Source organism: Macaca fascicularis, chromosome 10 (assembly GCF_037993035.2).
Source record: "Macaca fascicularis isolate 582-1 chromosome 10, T2T-MFA8v1.1".
Taxonomy (NCBI): domain Eukaryota; kingdom Metazoa; phylum Chordata; class Mammalia; order Primates; family Cercopithecidae; genus Macaca; species Macaca fascicularis.
In genome coordinates, this window is record NC_088384.1 from 115,107,483 (window position 1) to 115,122,659 (window position 15,177).

Consider the following 15,177-nt stretch of genomic DNA (forward strand, 5'->3'; position numbering starts at 1 on the left):
TGTTTGATTGCTAAAAACAAATAAAAAGCCAGGTTAATTTAGAAGGGAGGATAATTTTTCAAAATAGCATAAGTCCTTTATACAGGAAAACAAAAATTATATTAGACAGGAAGGAAATAATATGGTTGGGTAGTTGCTAAGTGCAATTTGTGGTACCTGCGATTTTCTTTTTTTAAACCTACAGTACTTAAGAGTGATTTCTTGGGGAGGTAATGCTTTAAGGGCTGCTGAGAGTACCTCAGCCTTGACTAAGATGCAAAGTTAACGACGCTGGGTGTTAAAAACACTGGTTCAGGAACCATCAGCACAGAACAGCCTGTCCCTGCTATTCCTGGAGTTCCGTGAGGCTGTTCACCGTTCAGCATTCCTGTTCTGTTTAATTTAGAGAACATTATTCTGCCCTCAAGTTCAAAATTTCTGTGTTTTAGTCATGAAAATTAAATGACACCTATCTCCTCTGCCCGCAACACACACACTACATCAGTCTAATTTTACTTACTAGATCTAGAGTGATAGGATGGGGCATGGAAAGATGGAGATCCAGGACCCAAGTGTCTTCTCTGTGTGTCTCCTCATGGTGGGAATAATACCACCTCTTACTTGGATTTGGAGGGCAAGACTTTCATAATGATTATCTCTCGGAGACTCTCTTAGGAGACACAGAGGAAGCAAATTAATGGTTTTTAGATACCTAAGCCCTGTATTACTTGTCAGTGCCTCTCACAGAAACAGAGAAGTCATTAACAACAGGTCATTAATTTGATTTGAAATTAACTAGGTGACTAGTAGTTATGGCCCTTGCCCCAGGGATGACACATATCTCCACACCCTTCCTGTTGGGATCTCCTGTTGGGATCTTGCTGAGCTCCGTGTCTGGGACGAGAATGAAGATATGACTCTTACCCACAAGGAACTTTACAACTGGCCAGGAACCAAAACCAAAACACACGTTGAGAATCAACTAGAGGATATTTATTTATTTATTCATTTATTTTTTAGACAGAGTCTCACTCTGTCACCCAGGCCCAGGCTGGAGTGCAATGGCATGATCTTGGCTCACTGCAACCTCTGCCTCCTAGGTTCAAGTGATTCTCCTGCCTCAGCCTCTGGAGTAGCTGGGATTACAGGCGCATGCCACCACACCCAGCTGATTTTTGTATTTTTAGTAGAGATGGGGTTTCACTATGTTGACCAGGCTGGTCTTGAACTCCTGACCTCAAGTGATCTGCCTGCCTCGGCCTCCCAAAGTGCTGGGATTATAGGCATGAGCCACCATGCCCGGCAAGAATCAACTGGAGGATATTTAAAAGGAGGGTTGGGTGTTCACAGCCAAGAGACCCAGAACTTTGAAGTGCATCCTCTGGGTCCTTATGGAAGGTGGTGGGCAGAAGAGGATTGGCTAAGAGGCTGGGATCAGGGATTGGCATAGCAAGAGACAGATGGCTGTACTGACATGAGCGGCCCCACATTAGCCGGTTCCAGAGACAGGCCTGGCAGGAGAAGCACTCCATCGTTGGCTGGGCCTCAGCTACTGTTATTTCCAAATTCCCCTCACTCGCACACCATCTTTACAGTTGTTGCCCTATCTTCTTTCCACCTGTCCCATTGTTCTCAGACCAAATCGAGAGTCGGGCTGCTTATTCTCAAGGCCCAATAACAAAATTCAGATGAACTGGGAGAGAACTGGTTACAGGGAGAAGGCCTGGAAATTATCACCAGACCAACTCAAAATTACAAAGTTTTCCAGAGCTTATATATCTTCCAAGCTGTATGTCTATGTGTAAGTGTGTATCTTCCAAGCTGTACGTCTATGTGTAAGTGTGTATCTTCCAAGCTGTACGTCTATGTGTAAGTGTGTATCTTCCAAGCTGTACGTCTATGTGTAAGTGTGTATCTTCCAAGCTGTACGTCTATGTGTAAGTGTGTATCTTCCAAGCTGTACGTCTATGTGTAAGTGTGTATCTTCCAAGCTGTACTTCTATGTGTAAGTGTGTATCTTCCAAGCTGTATGTCTATGTGTAAGTGTGTATCTTCCAAGCTGTATGTCTATGTGTAAGTGTATGCTGTATGTCTACGTGTAAGTGTGCATTCATCTAAAGACATAAGTGATTAACTTCTTCTAATCTATAACTAAGATCTGAGTCCTGAAGCCTTTCCTCTGGAGCCTCAGTAAATTTACTTAATCTAAATGGGTCCAGGTGCTGGGATGATTACCCTTATCATGTCTCCTGCTAAATCATGGAGGTTTGGGGAGTTCCTTCAGACCCCCAGTAAACTTGTCTGTGGAGGCCTGGGGAGTTTCTTCAGACCCCTAGTAAAACTTGTTTAATCCTAAGCAGGTTCTGTTAAGAATTCCTTTGCCATCTTGTCATACTTCAAGGCCCAGGAAAGGCCTAGGCAAAACTTGGTAGGCTTTTGTGACATTCCAGCCCTCGTATAAGGACACTGGCTCTTTTGGCTTTTCACATTTAACCACTCAGTCAGCATGGAAACAGTTGTTATGGAGGCCTGCATTAGTGAGGCCTGGCCTGCCACACCATTACTACTTGATTTTTTTATATCACTGTGGTCTAAGAAGAAACGTACTTGGTCTTTGTCCCCAGTTCTTGTCACAGAGCTCCTAAAACCCTTGGGATTTCCTGAATGATAGGGATGCCTTTGATTATTCATAACAAGCTCCTTTTGATACCATCTCCAGGTAGATGGTGTCGGAATTGTAATGGCTGCTAGAGAATTGTGTGGTTGGTGGAGAGAACCCCTACACATCTGATGTCGGAGTGTATCTGTGTTGACAGTCCAGTAGTAGGAAAAATAGTGTGTTTTTGTCAGAATCAGCTTCCTTACAAATACACTTGAAAGGAAACTTTATATAACTTTTTTCAATAGAAAACCAGTATTTTTACCCTGATAAATGCTAAATACATGACTCTTAAAATAAGGCAGTGAGCCCCATGGGCTTCCTAACACCTTCTCATCTCCTCCCAAAGTGGGCATGTCTCACTTTGGTGCTGACTTCCAAACTTCCCAGGTGCTTTTTGGACTCTCATCCATTCTCCTCAAACTCCAAGCCACCTTTTCCTCCGAATCTCTCAGCAGTGACCTTTATCTCTAAATTAACTGTGAACTCCTTCAACTGTCCTCTTCTCTTTGTATTCTCATGAATCCTTTCTGCATATCTCCTTAACTCTGAGAATTTTTCTCTCTTTCCTTCCCTCCCTCCCTTCTTCTCTCCTTCCTTCTCTTCCTTCTTTCCTTCCTTCCTCTCTTGTTCTCTTTCTTTCTTTCTTCCTTTCTTTCAACAGAGTCTTGCTCTGTCTCCCAGGCTGGAGTGCAGTGGCCTGATCTTGGCTCACTGCAACCTCCTCCTCCTAGGTGCAAACAATTCCCCTGCCTCAGCCTCTTGAGTATCTGAGATTACAGGCATGCACCACCACACCAGCTAATTTTTGTATTTCTAGTGGAGGTGGGGTTTCACCATGTTGGCCAGGCTGGTCTCGAACTCCTGACCTCAAGTGATCCACCTACCTTGGCCTCCCAAAGTGCTAGGATTACAGGCATGAGCCACCATGCCTGGCCTTGTTTTTACATTTTTATTTTAGAGACAGAGCTTCGCTCTGTTGCCCAGGCTGGAGTGCAGTAGCATGATTACGGCTTACTGCAGCTTTGACCTCCTGGGCTAAATTGATCCTCCTGCCTCAGCTTCCCGAGTAGCTGGGACTACAGATGCATGCCACCATGCCTGGCCAAGATAATGTGTCCCTTCTCCTTTCCAGTCTTTTCGTCTGTGCTCCCTTCATTTAGTCATTGTACAAATAACCACTGATCATCTATTCTAGGTCATCCCCATCACACTACAGCAGCAGGTGACAATTTCCCCAGGGACAATATTCCCCAGGGGACATTGGCACTGTCTGGAGACATGCTCGGTTGTCCCAACTGGTGGTGCGGGTGCCACTGGCATCTGTGAGTAGAGGCCAGGGATGCTGCTAAACATCCTACAATGCACAAGATGGCAAGTGATTCCCCGCCCCAACAAAGAGGGATCTGGCCCCAAATGTTGACAATGTCAGTGTTGAAACCCTGAGGTTCATCTAACAGGCTCTTATCTCTGTCCCGGTCTACCTGTCTGGCTTTGATGTTTTGTCCTTCCATTCTCCAACTCAGCTGAACCCACAGCCACATAAATCTCTCCCTATCCTTACAGGTCATGCACTTCCACACCCTTGAACTTTGCATATGGTGTTATCTTCACCCAGAATGCAGTTTCCTCTGACTTGCCCTGGAGAGTCTTACTCATATCTTGATATTCTGTGCAAATACTCTGCTTTCCAAGTGCCTCGCAGATACGCCTCTCCCCACTAGCTAAGCACGGTGCCTTGTTTCGGCTTCTGTGCTCCTGTTTGCATTTGATATAGCCCTCGTTATGACACATCACTGTGGAAGTGTTGTGTGTGTGTCCACACTGCAATTTAAAGTACAAAGTGATGACTTCTGTGTTGGAAGGATGGGGGTGGGAGCATGGCTCCTTATCAACCTCTTCGTGGTTTCAGTCCTTACTATAAATGTGGCCACACAGTGAAGCAAGAATCATCATAACAAGAAAATATTTGCCACTGAACCAAATCTGTACATATGAACTTGGTGCCTTATGAAAGCACCAGCATAGATCCTCATCTCTTGAGCCTATGTGTTTGCTGGTTAGTCTCTCACTGATTGTCCAAGGCTAAAAATGTACCACAAGTGGTTGGAAAGTGAAACCAAAACTCTTGGAGAAGATGCAGAATTCCATCAAGTTGATGAGAATGATATTCAAGAATTCCTTCATTATACACTAACCCACGATAGATGACTTTGTGTAGAATTAAAGCAGTTAACAGTTGAGCAGAGGAAATTGGCAAGGGATGGTTCACAAAGAAAATGATATGAATGGCTAAAAGCTGGAAAAGACTCTTGGGAAAAATATTTGAGTCCTTGAATATTTCTGCAAAGATGTCCATCTCTGCAACTGAGTTGTGAAATTCAAACATATTTTGTAGTGCTATTTTCCAGTTTGGTGAGGAAAATCATTGCAGAAACCAGCACTTGGTTCATTCTATGTGATAACAATTTGATAGAGTTATAATTTTAATCTAACATATGTGTATATGTCTATCTCATATAAATATCTATCATAATATATATCACTAAATATATGCATATGGATATGTGTGTGTGTATATATATATAAACTTACTATCATAATTTAATGTAATTTAATTTATTTATTTTTGAGACGGAGTCTTACTCTGTTGCCCAGGCTGGAGGGCAGTGGTGCAATGTGGGTTCACTGCAACCTCTGCCTCCTGGGTTCAAGCGATTCTCCTGTCTCAGCCTCTCAAGTAGCTGGGATTACAGGCACCCACCACCACACCTGGCTAATTTTTGTATTTTTAGTAGAGATGGGGTTTCACTGTGTTGGCCAGGCTGGTTTTGAACTCCTGACCTCGGGTGATCCACCTGCCTCGGCCTCCCAAAGTGCTGGGATGACAGGTGTGAGCCACCATGCCCGGCCATTATGCAGGGCATTTTTTATTTGCAGTCACCAGACAGAGACCTGCTGCTTGCTGACCATGGCCAGCCCCACGCGTCCACTGCACGCCTTTCACATCATGAAGGGGGAAGGGGAACAATCCTCTCTCATGTGCCAAGATTCATCCTCTTTGTGAACCGCATAATTAAGTTTACCGAAGGGGACAGAGCCTGGCTCTTGTCAGGGAGCTTGGCGGTTTTCATCACCTTGCTATTGTTTAAGCCCAGGAGGTTGAGGCTGCAGTGAGCCATGATTACACCATTGTAGCCTTGGAGACAGAGTGAGACCGGTTTCAAAAAAAAGAAAAGGAAGGGAGAGCAGGACGATTATTCCAGTTTTACAGATGCAAAATGGAGGCGAAGAGACGCTAGTGCCTCTCCCATCCAATTCCTAGCCTTATTCTCTCATCACTAGATCATGGTATGGGGTGTTAAAGGTGATACCACATCAATATACAGCTTAGGCAATGGGCTTCCCTTGGCTCCCAGGTTCAGACTGCAATAAACAAAGCACAGCTGTTCATCCAAGTGGGACCCGCCAGGTTACCCCCGTTCATTCTGGAAGAAGGTGAGTGTATCACAATGTTCCGAACATAAGTGGATGTGTAATAGATACTTGCTGGATTCTATTCCTGGAATTTGGGATGGAGTCAGCGTTTTGCTTTTTCATGGTCTTTCTGAGAAGTCCATTCTGCAGAAGTGTGACATTTTATGTACATTTTAAAAATTACATTAAATCAAGCAGAAAAGGGTGGAAGAGTAGAAGGAAAGTCAGTTGTTTGTCTGACTTTTATAAAATTATAACTCTTGTAGGGACGGAGCTGGCCCTTTTAAAAAACATTTATTGAGGCCGAGACGGGCGGATCACGAAGTCAGGAGATCGAGACCATCCTGGCTAACCCAGTGAAACCCCGTCTCTACTAAAAAAATACAAAAAACTAGCCGGGTGAGGTGGCGGGCGCCTGTAGTCCCAGCTACTCAGGAGGCTGAGGCAGGAGAATGGCGTAAACCCGGGAGGCAGAGCTTGCAGTGAGCTGAGATCCGGCCACTGCACTCCAGCCTGGGCGACAGAGCCAGACTCCGTCTCAAAACAAAACAAAACAAAACAAAACAAAACAAACAAAAAAACAAAACATTTATTGTTTCAGCATCAGGACTCTGAACCCCCAGTGCAGAAGGATAGCATGATACCCTGGAGTAGAGTGAGGAGCCTAACATTGTAGGTGGAAGGTATTGAGTATGGCCCCAAGAGTAATATATTCAGTGGGTCTCTTCTGAAGCTCCAAGGGTCAACAAGTACCAGACAACAGGTACCTGTGGGCCAGGAAGTAATCCCCCTTCTACTCACCTGGGAGGTCATTGCTTGTCCTGTTGTCATGCACTCAAACTAGTTGACTCTGTCATTTCAATGAACGAAAGACTAAGCCAGATTATTAGCATCCAAGATGGAAACCTGGATATGGGATGGCTAGCCTCTCTAGCCATGTGCAGGCACAGCATTTGCACAACTGAGTCACGTTGGATAACTCTTTTTTTTTTTTTTGAGACAGAGTCTCGCTCTTGTCACCCAGGCTGGAGTGCAGTGGTGCAATCTGGGTTCACTGCAACCTCCATCTCCCGGGTTCAAGCAATTCTCCTGCCTCAGCCTCCCGAGTAGCTGGAAATTACAGGCACCCACCACCACGACAGGTTACTTTTTGTAGTTTTTTAGTAGAGACAGGGTTTCATCATGTTGGCCAGGCTGGTCTCGAACTCCTGACCTCAGGTGATCCGCCTGCCTCAGCCTCCCAAAGTGCTGGGATTACAGACATGAGCCACCGCGTCTGGCCCATGTTGAATAACTTTTAGGAAGAGATGATAGAGATTTCAGCTTCTGTTCTCATTGTATTCTCATTCTTGTATCCTCCTCCCAAACAAACTAAAACAAAGAAATGTGTCCTTTCCAGCTTTATGCATGCATGTCCTCTGAGAAAAGGCAGTCCTCTTCATATTTAGATGCTCCAAAATGACGTCAAAAATTTTCCGAAAGGTTTTTTTTTTTTCCCACCAAGTGTAAAGTAAACTGAAGCATTCTAGACTATGAGGCAAACCAAGCAGGATCGAAGGGTCTGCAAGAATCTCAGGTTGTGATGTTCTCAGTTCTGGTAAGAAACAGCACATGGACAGAAAGAGGCAAACAGATGGTCTGTCTCATTCACAGGTATATCCACAATGCCAGGCACATAGTAACAGCTCAATAAGCATCTGTTGAGTGAATAAAGGCATCAACAGAAAGCAAGCCAAGTCCTAGTGTTAGGTAACACCATGCCTTATTTATCATCAATGGGGGTCAACAATATATAGTCTGCACAGTTTATGAGCCCTGACATTTACCAGAATTTGCATCTTGTGAGGCATAACATGAAGGTCCCAATCCAGTAAGAACATAAGGGTATAGGGAGAGAATCAGCAGGTGCCCAAATCTGGGCAGTGCCCCTGTCAGCTCTATGGCTCCCAAAGCCATGTCTGGGGAGACCAGGGGACCTAGAAGCAGCAGTTGTTCCCCAGCTGGCTGTGCAGGGCAGGTCTGGAGGGAGGCAGGTGCCCGCAGCCCGAACTGCCTTCATTTAAGACAACAGCTGTTTGCTTGGGCCTTAGGCTGAGAAAAAAAATGCTAAGCCATATGTCGTTAGTCAGTGCATGGTCCTATTAGAAAAAGTGCCCAAATGATTGATTAGAAAGCAACCAGGCAGCCCTTGCATATTGCTTTACTTGTGTGCCGCAAGTTTATTTAATGTCAAAATGTACCAAAATCCACCCTGCTCCTTCCACTTCCATTTTTCATCACAGAAATATTTGCCAAATGCGTGCACTGAAACCACTGGGGAAGAGAGGAAAGTAGGACATTTTCTTAAGAGGAGGGACTGCAAAGTGAGGCAGAAGTTCGAACAGAAAACACCCCCTTTTGTGGATTGTGTGTGATGTTAAACAATGACGAAAATGTTTCTGAGTACTTGCAGGCTGATAGATCATAAAGGAATCTTAAATTCACATAGACCTTTTTTCCAAACACTTCAGACACCTGCCAGATGGGGAAACAGAGGCACTAGAACGCATATGTTGACAGTCTTTGGAATCCAGTGAGTTAAGACCATAATCTACATCTCTAGTCTTTTTCCTTTGCTCACTTCTCCATTCAGAGTAATAATGTAGAAAAAGCCTACCTTAAGAAGCAGTTTCAACGGTTTCTCATTTCTTCAAATGTATTGAATACAATTCCAAACAAGCTTCAGTCCTCAAATAGCTTTAGTCATTTACATCAGCCAACTGGTACTTCAGCAAAAATACATTCAGGTATTTACATTTTTAACAAGATTAATCAGCACATAGCATTGGTTATATATTTATTAAAATTCTACTTTGGGTAATTGTGATTTATTGGAAAAATTAATATCAAAATCTAAAATGTTAATCAAACTTAACTGAAAAATGCAAAAATCAGCACCTTTCTTTCAAACCAGCAGTGATAATGTATAAACAATAATAGAAAAACTCTATCAAAAATAACTCAAGGCCACGTGCAGTGGTCACACCTGTAATACCAGTACTTTGGGAGGCTGAGGTGAGTGGATCACTTGAGGTCAGGCATTCGAGACCTGCCTGTCTAACATGCTGAAACCCCATCTCTACTAAAAGTACAAAAATTAGCCAGGCATTGTGGTGCATGCCTGTAATCCCAGCTACTTGGGAGGCTGAGGCAGCAGAATCGCCTGAACCCAGGAGGCAGAGGTTGCAGTGAGCCGAGATTGTGTCATTGAGCTCCAGCCTGGGCAACTGAGTGAGACTCTCTCTCAAAAAAAAAAAAAAAAAAAAAAAAAAAAAAAAAGACCTAAAAATATGAAATATCTAGCAAGAAACCTAACAAGAGATGTATAGGATCTAAATGAAGAGAATCTTAAATTGTTTCAGAAGAACATAACAGGAAACTTGAATAACAGATGATATACCATGCTTCTGAACAGGAAGATTCAGTGTTTTGATACTGTCAATTCTTCCTAAATTAGTTGAATGAAATTCCAGTTGAAATCTCAATAGGACACTTTTGGAACCTGATAGAGTAATCCTAATGTTTATTTGGAAGGACAAAGAGGTGAGGATGGCCAGGAAAGTTTTGAAAAGGTAAAGAGGGGAATTCAATCTACCAGACAGTACAACATATTAGGTAGCTATAGTAGCTAAAATAGTGTTGAGCTGAGCAAAAATGGGTAGAAAGAAATGGATACCCTTAAAATCAACCTTAATATGTATGACACTTCAGCATGTACTTTAAATGGGCATTTCAAATCCAAGGGGAAAGGATAGTTTAGTAAATAAACGGTGCTGGAACAGCCAGTTAAGTATTTGGAAAAGACAGAAAGTAGGATTATCTCAGGCTATACATCTAAATCAATCAGAGATTACCTAAAGAGAGAAATACTAAAAATCTAGTTATTCATACAGCTTCAATTGCCTAGGTGGGACAGAGCCACATATCTAGAAAACATCAAAAACATTAAAAGGAAAATACAGTATGAAAATATTTACCACAAATATAATGGATTAAGAGTTAATTTTCTTAAAATACAGGCTGGGTGCAGAGGCTCACTCCTGTAATCCTAGCACTTTGGGAGGCCAAGGGGATCACTTGAAGTCAGGAGTTCAAGACAAGCCTGGCCAACATGGTGAAACCCCGTCTCTAATAAAATAAAAAAATCAGCCAGGCATGGTGGCATGAGCCTGTAATCCCAGCTACTCGGGAGACTGAGGCAAGGGAATTGCTCAAACCTGGGAGGCAGAGGTTGCAGTGAACCCAGATCATGTCATTGCACTCCAGCCTGGGTGACAGAATGAGACTCCATCTAAAAAAAAAAAAAAAATATATATATATATATATATACACACACACACACACACACATATATATATATACACACACACACACATATCCTCATATAACCATTAGAAACCCACTAAAACCCTTTAGAAAATGAAAATACCATGAACAGACAATTGGTAGAAAAAATGCAAGTGATTAATGAGAAAAAATGTTCCACTGCTTTGGTGATCAAATAAATGCCCATTAAAACCATATACCATTTTTGGCTGATCAACTTAGCAAATGAAAATATAGCTCTTATTCAAAGTTGGTGAATATGAAGTGAGGTAGGAACTTTCAAACACTTCGATTCAAAGTATCAGTTGGCACAATCTTTCTGGAGAACAATTTAGCAATATCTATGAAGAGTCTTAAACATTCCTGTTTGCCCTTGTGATTCTCAATGAAGGAATTTACTCTAAGGAAATTCAGAAATTTGGACCAAGATCTAAGTCACAGAATTGTCTGTAATAATATAAAGCTGGAAAAAGCTTAGGTGTTCAAAAAAAGATTCACTAGTTGGATCATGAAGAAATAGAATATGTGTTTCAAGGGGAGGGAGAAGAAGTGGGAGTATTCTAGGGAGAAAGAACAGCAAGGATGATAGGAAAGGTACATGAAAGTGCATTGCAAGTTTGATTTGGAAACTGTAGTGTGCTCTGGAAGGCCAAGTGTGGGGCAGATAGGAGGGGTAAGAAGAGGTGAGGCTCAGAGGCTTGTGTAGTGGTCTATCTCGTGCATGAGAATTTAAGATGTAAGGGCTCTGGGTTGGTTATCTTTATATCGTTCCAAGTTCCTAATTAACAAATGTCTGCTTGATAATCAAGAGATTTCTTTCAGTGTTGAGCGGCTTTGAGTTCAGTGTTACTAAGTTATGGTTTTCCTCTATGGCTAGTAAAGATCCAGCAAAGTTTCTTAGGAAGAAAATTAATAAAGACTCTCTCTAAGTAACATGGTTGATTTACTTTTACGACATGCATTAAATGATATTTTAAAACAGCCTTATTTGGACTTCAGTCAGTAGGGGGTGCACCAATGCTGGAAATTCTGATACTAATAAATAATAGCACTTATTTGTTAATCTTACAGTCCTTCATCCTGCTTACTACTTGTCCCTTCTTTGCCCCTCTCAAGACTCTCTATCCCCCACATTAAAAAATTTCTCATTGCTGCACATACCACCAGTCATAAAACTGATTTTAATAAGAATTAATTTATTGTTGCTGTTTATTAAATTGTTACAAGTAAGTGTGACGTTTTTGAGAAATTGATGCTGTATGGAGAAGAGTTTAAATTGCGCTTATTTATTCATGACACATTTTTAATCACAAAAGGTGAGAAAGTATTAATACTAGAAAAAAATGGAGGTGATATTTAATAGTCCATGGGGACACAAATTCTATAATTAAAAGAAGAGTAATAGTGACCTTGAGAGAGAGCATATTTCATAAAGTGTTCATTAAAAAGGAGTTCACTTTTGGAACTTTATTTTCTCAAAGTTCTCTTTATGAAATAGAATTAATAAAATGCCACAGTTTACTGAAATTTTAAAGAGTACAGAGAGGTGTGGTGTTGTGTAGAGAAATTGAGGGGGAAATAAAATTAGGTTTGTATATGGTATTTTTGAAGCAAGGAGGAACCTGATTGGCATACTTAACATTTGAAGAATATAGCTAAAAATATTGTGCCAGAATAATAAGCCCTGGGATCAAAACATATGAAATGAGAATTAGCATTTCCTGAGAGAAAATTAAAACTATAGAATTAAGGAAAACACCATCTGAATAGGAAAAGAGAGCCACTTGTGGAAGAGTAGAGTTTGGAAACTGGGAGGTGCCTACATTTCACTAGATGATGCTGTGCTCTTTTGAAATGATGATATAGGGTATACCAATGATCTTCTCCCTTTCCATTCCTTAAAAATGTTTATAAAGTGGCTTAAAACAAAGGAAAATATTAGGAATGAAAATGATTACTAAAGTGAATCATATGCAATCAAAAGTTTAAAAACTTTTGTAGAAGAAAAAAGAATGAAACTAAAATAATTTTTTAAAAAAATGCACCAAGTGGAACACCCATTAAAAGGCACAGATGCTCAAAAGAACTCGTAAAAGATATTTCAACATTACACTTTCTCTGAATAATATACTTACAAAAAGTCACACAGATAACCTAAAATTAAAAGTTTATACAAAGAGCAATGATAATAAATATGGGAAAGCAAAAGCTTTTCTATATTATCAAATAATATCATATTTTATCAAATAATTCAAGATAAAACATTATGTGAAATAAATGGGTGGTTATACAAAGATAAATACAGTACATACTTAACACATAGCAATTGTGAATTTATATGCACCAAATAACATGGCAACAAAACACAAAAAGTTAGGGATAGAAGAACTTCAAGTAGAATCTAACAAAAACGTAGTTATGGAGCAGCATTAAATTTCTTATAATCAAGACCACAACAGGTAAAGTAAATAAAATCCTGTAGTCTATAAGTGAGATATACTTTCCTTATAAGTATTCAAAGAACACTCATTACTCTTATCACTTGCTAGTTTACGTAAAATCAAATGAATAAATATCACCAGGGGTTTTACAGGCTGCGTTGTGACCAAAATACAACCAAAATTTGAAAGTAAATGCCTTAAGAATAAACAAACAAAATTGAAAATTACTGCAATATTTTAAAGTATTCCCTCAAAGAACAACCGGGATAATGGGAAAATAAAGAATTCAATAAAGACAATTTAGGAAATAATAACATTATACTACATATCAAAATCTATAAAAGTCAATGCTTGGAGAACAAGTTAATGACAGCTTTAAATATTTTTATTGTTAAAATGAAAAAGAAAAAGCAAATTTATTATTCAATATTACATCTTAGGGAAAAAAGAACACAGTAAAAGAATAAAAGATAAAGTCATAAATTGGAAAGCAAGAAAATAAACAGTAAACTAAGGCAAGAGCTGATTCCTTGAAACTTTGATAATAGACAAACCTGTGATAAATCTAATCTAGAAAAACAAAACAAAAGCCAAACATAAAAAGCAGAAATTAGAAATGAAACAGAAACTCTATAGACATAAAAATTATAAGAAATCAATGTTTATAATTATGCAACTATATTTGTAGCTTTCAAGGAAATGGGTAATTTCACACAAAATAAAAGTTTCTAAAGTTGATGTGAGATGAAGAAAATCTTTACACATTAATAAGAGAGGAACACATTCAGAAAATCATCGAAGAACTATTAAGATTTCAAGAAAGAGGGCTCTGAATCTGATAGATAATTTAAAAAATATTTTAAAGAAATAAATAATACTATGTTACAATGAGTATTCCTGACAGAGAAACACTTATACTACTGATAAGGATAAGCACCCCAAACAACTAGCCAAGGTCATAAATACAGATGGGGAAATCTTAAATGAAACCCATTAAAAAGACATTGGATTATGAAGTAAAATGTATCCCTGAAATGCAGGGATGGTTCAATGACAAAATGTAATACTATATCACTGAATTAAATGAAAATCCATACATACCCATTTCCATAGACGTTGACAAGTAATTTGACAAAATTCAGCATACATTCTTACCACACATTTTTTAAAAAAAAGACTAGAGGTATATTTTCTTAATATATTAATAGTTTTGGTTTGTTTGTTTGTTTGTTTTTTGAGACAGGGTCTCCCTCTGTTACCCAAGCTGGAGTGCAGTGGTGTGATCTCAGCTCACTGCAAGCTCCACCTCCCAGGTTCAAGTGATTCTCCTGACTCAGCCCCCTGAGTAACTGGGATTACAGGTGCCTGCCACCATGCCCTGCTAATTTTTGTATTTTTAGTAGAGATTAGGTTTCACCATCTTGGCCCGGCTGGTCTCGAACTCCTGACCTCCAGTGATCCACCCACCTCAGCCTCCCAAAGTGCTGGGATTACAGGCACAAGCCTCTGCGCCTGGCCAAGTTTTATTTATTTATTTATTTATTTATTTTTTAAATCAAGGCCAGGCATGATGGCTCATGCCTGTAATTTCAGCACTTTGGGAGGCCAAGGTGAGAGGACTGCTTGAGCCCAAGAGTTTGAGACCAGCCTGGGCAACATGACAAAAACTTGTCCCTACAAAACACACAAAAATTAGCCAAGTGTGGTGGTGCGCACCTGTAGTCCCAGTCTGGGACTCAGGAGGCTGAGGCAGGAGGATCGCTTGAGCCCAGGAAGTCAAGGCTGCAGTGAGCTGTGATTACACCACTGCACTCCAGCCTGGGTGACAGAAAGAGACCCTGTCTCAAAATAAATAAATAAATAAAATAAATAAATAAAAACCAAGTAACCTTATAGCCAATGGACAACCTTAGAGATATTTCTCTAAAAGCAAAATGAAATTAAGGTGCTGCCTTAATTTAAAATTGCTTTGAGATGTATATTCAATAAAATAAAATCAAAAATTAAGAAATAAGAATATGTAATGGACCCATAAAGACAAAACATTCATTTTCAGGTGATAAAACATGTAACTAACCCTGCTAAAAGTTGCTGGATACAGAACAAATCTTTAAAATCTATAGTATCCCTGTGTATCTGCATTAACATTTCATTAGTTATAATAAGAGTAGAAAATCCTTAGAAATAAGCTTAATAAGGACTAGATACACGAAATGCAATGAACAATGTACTGAAAAGCACAGAGGAAGACATGAT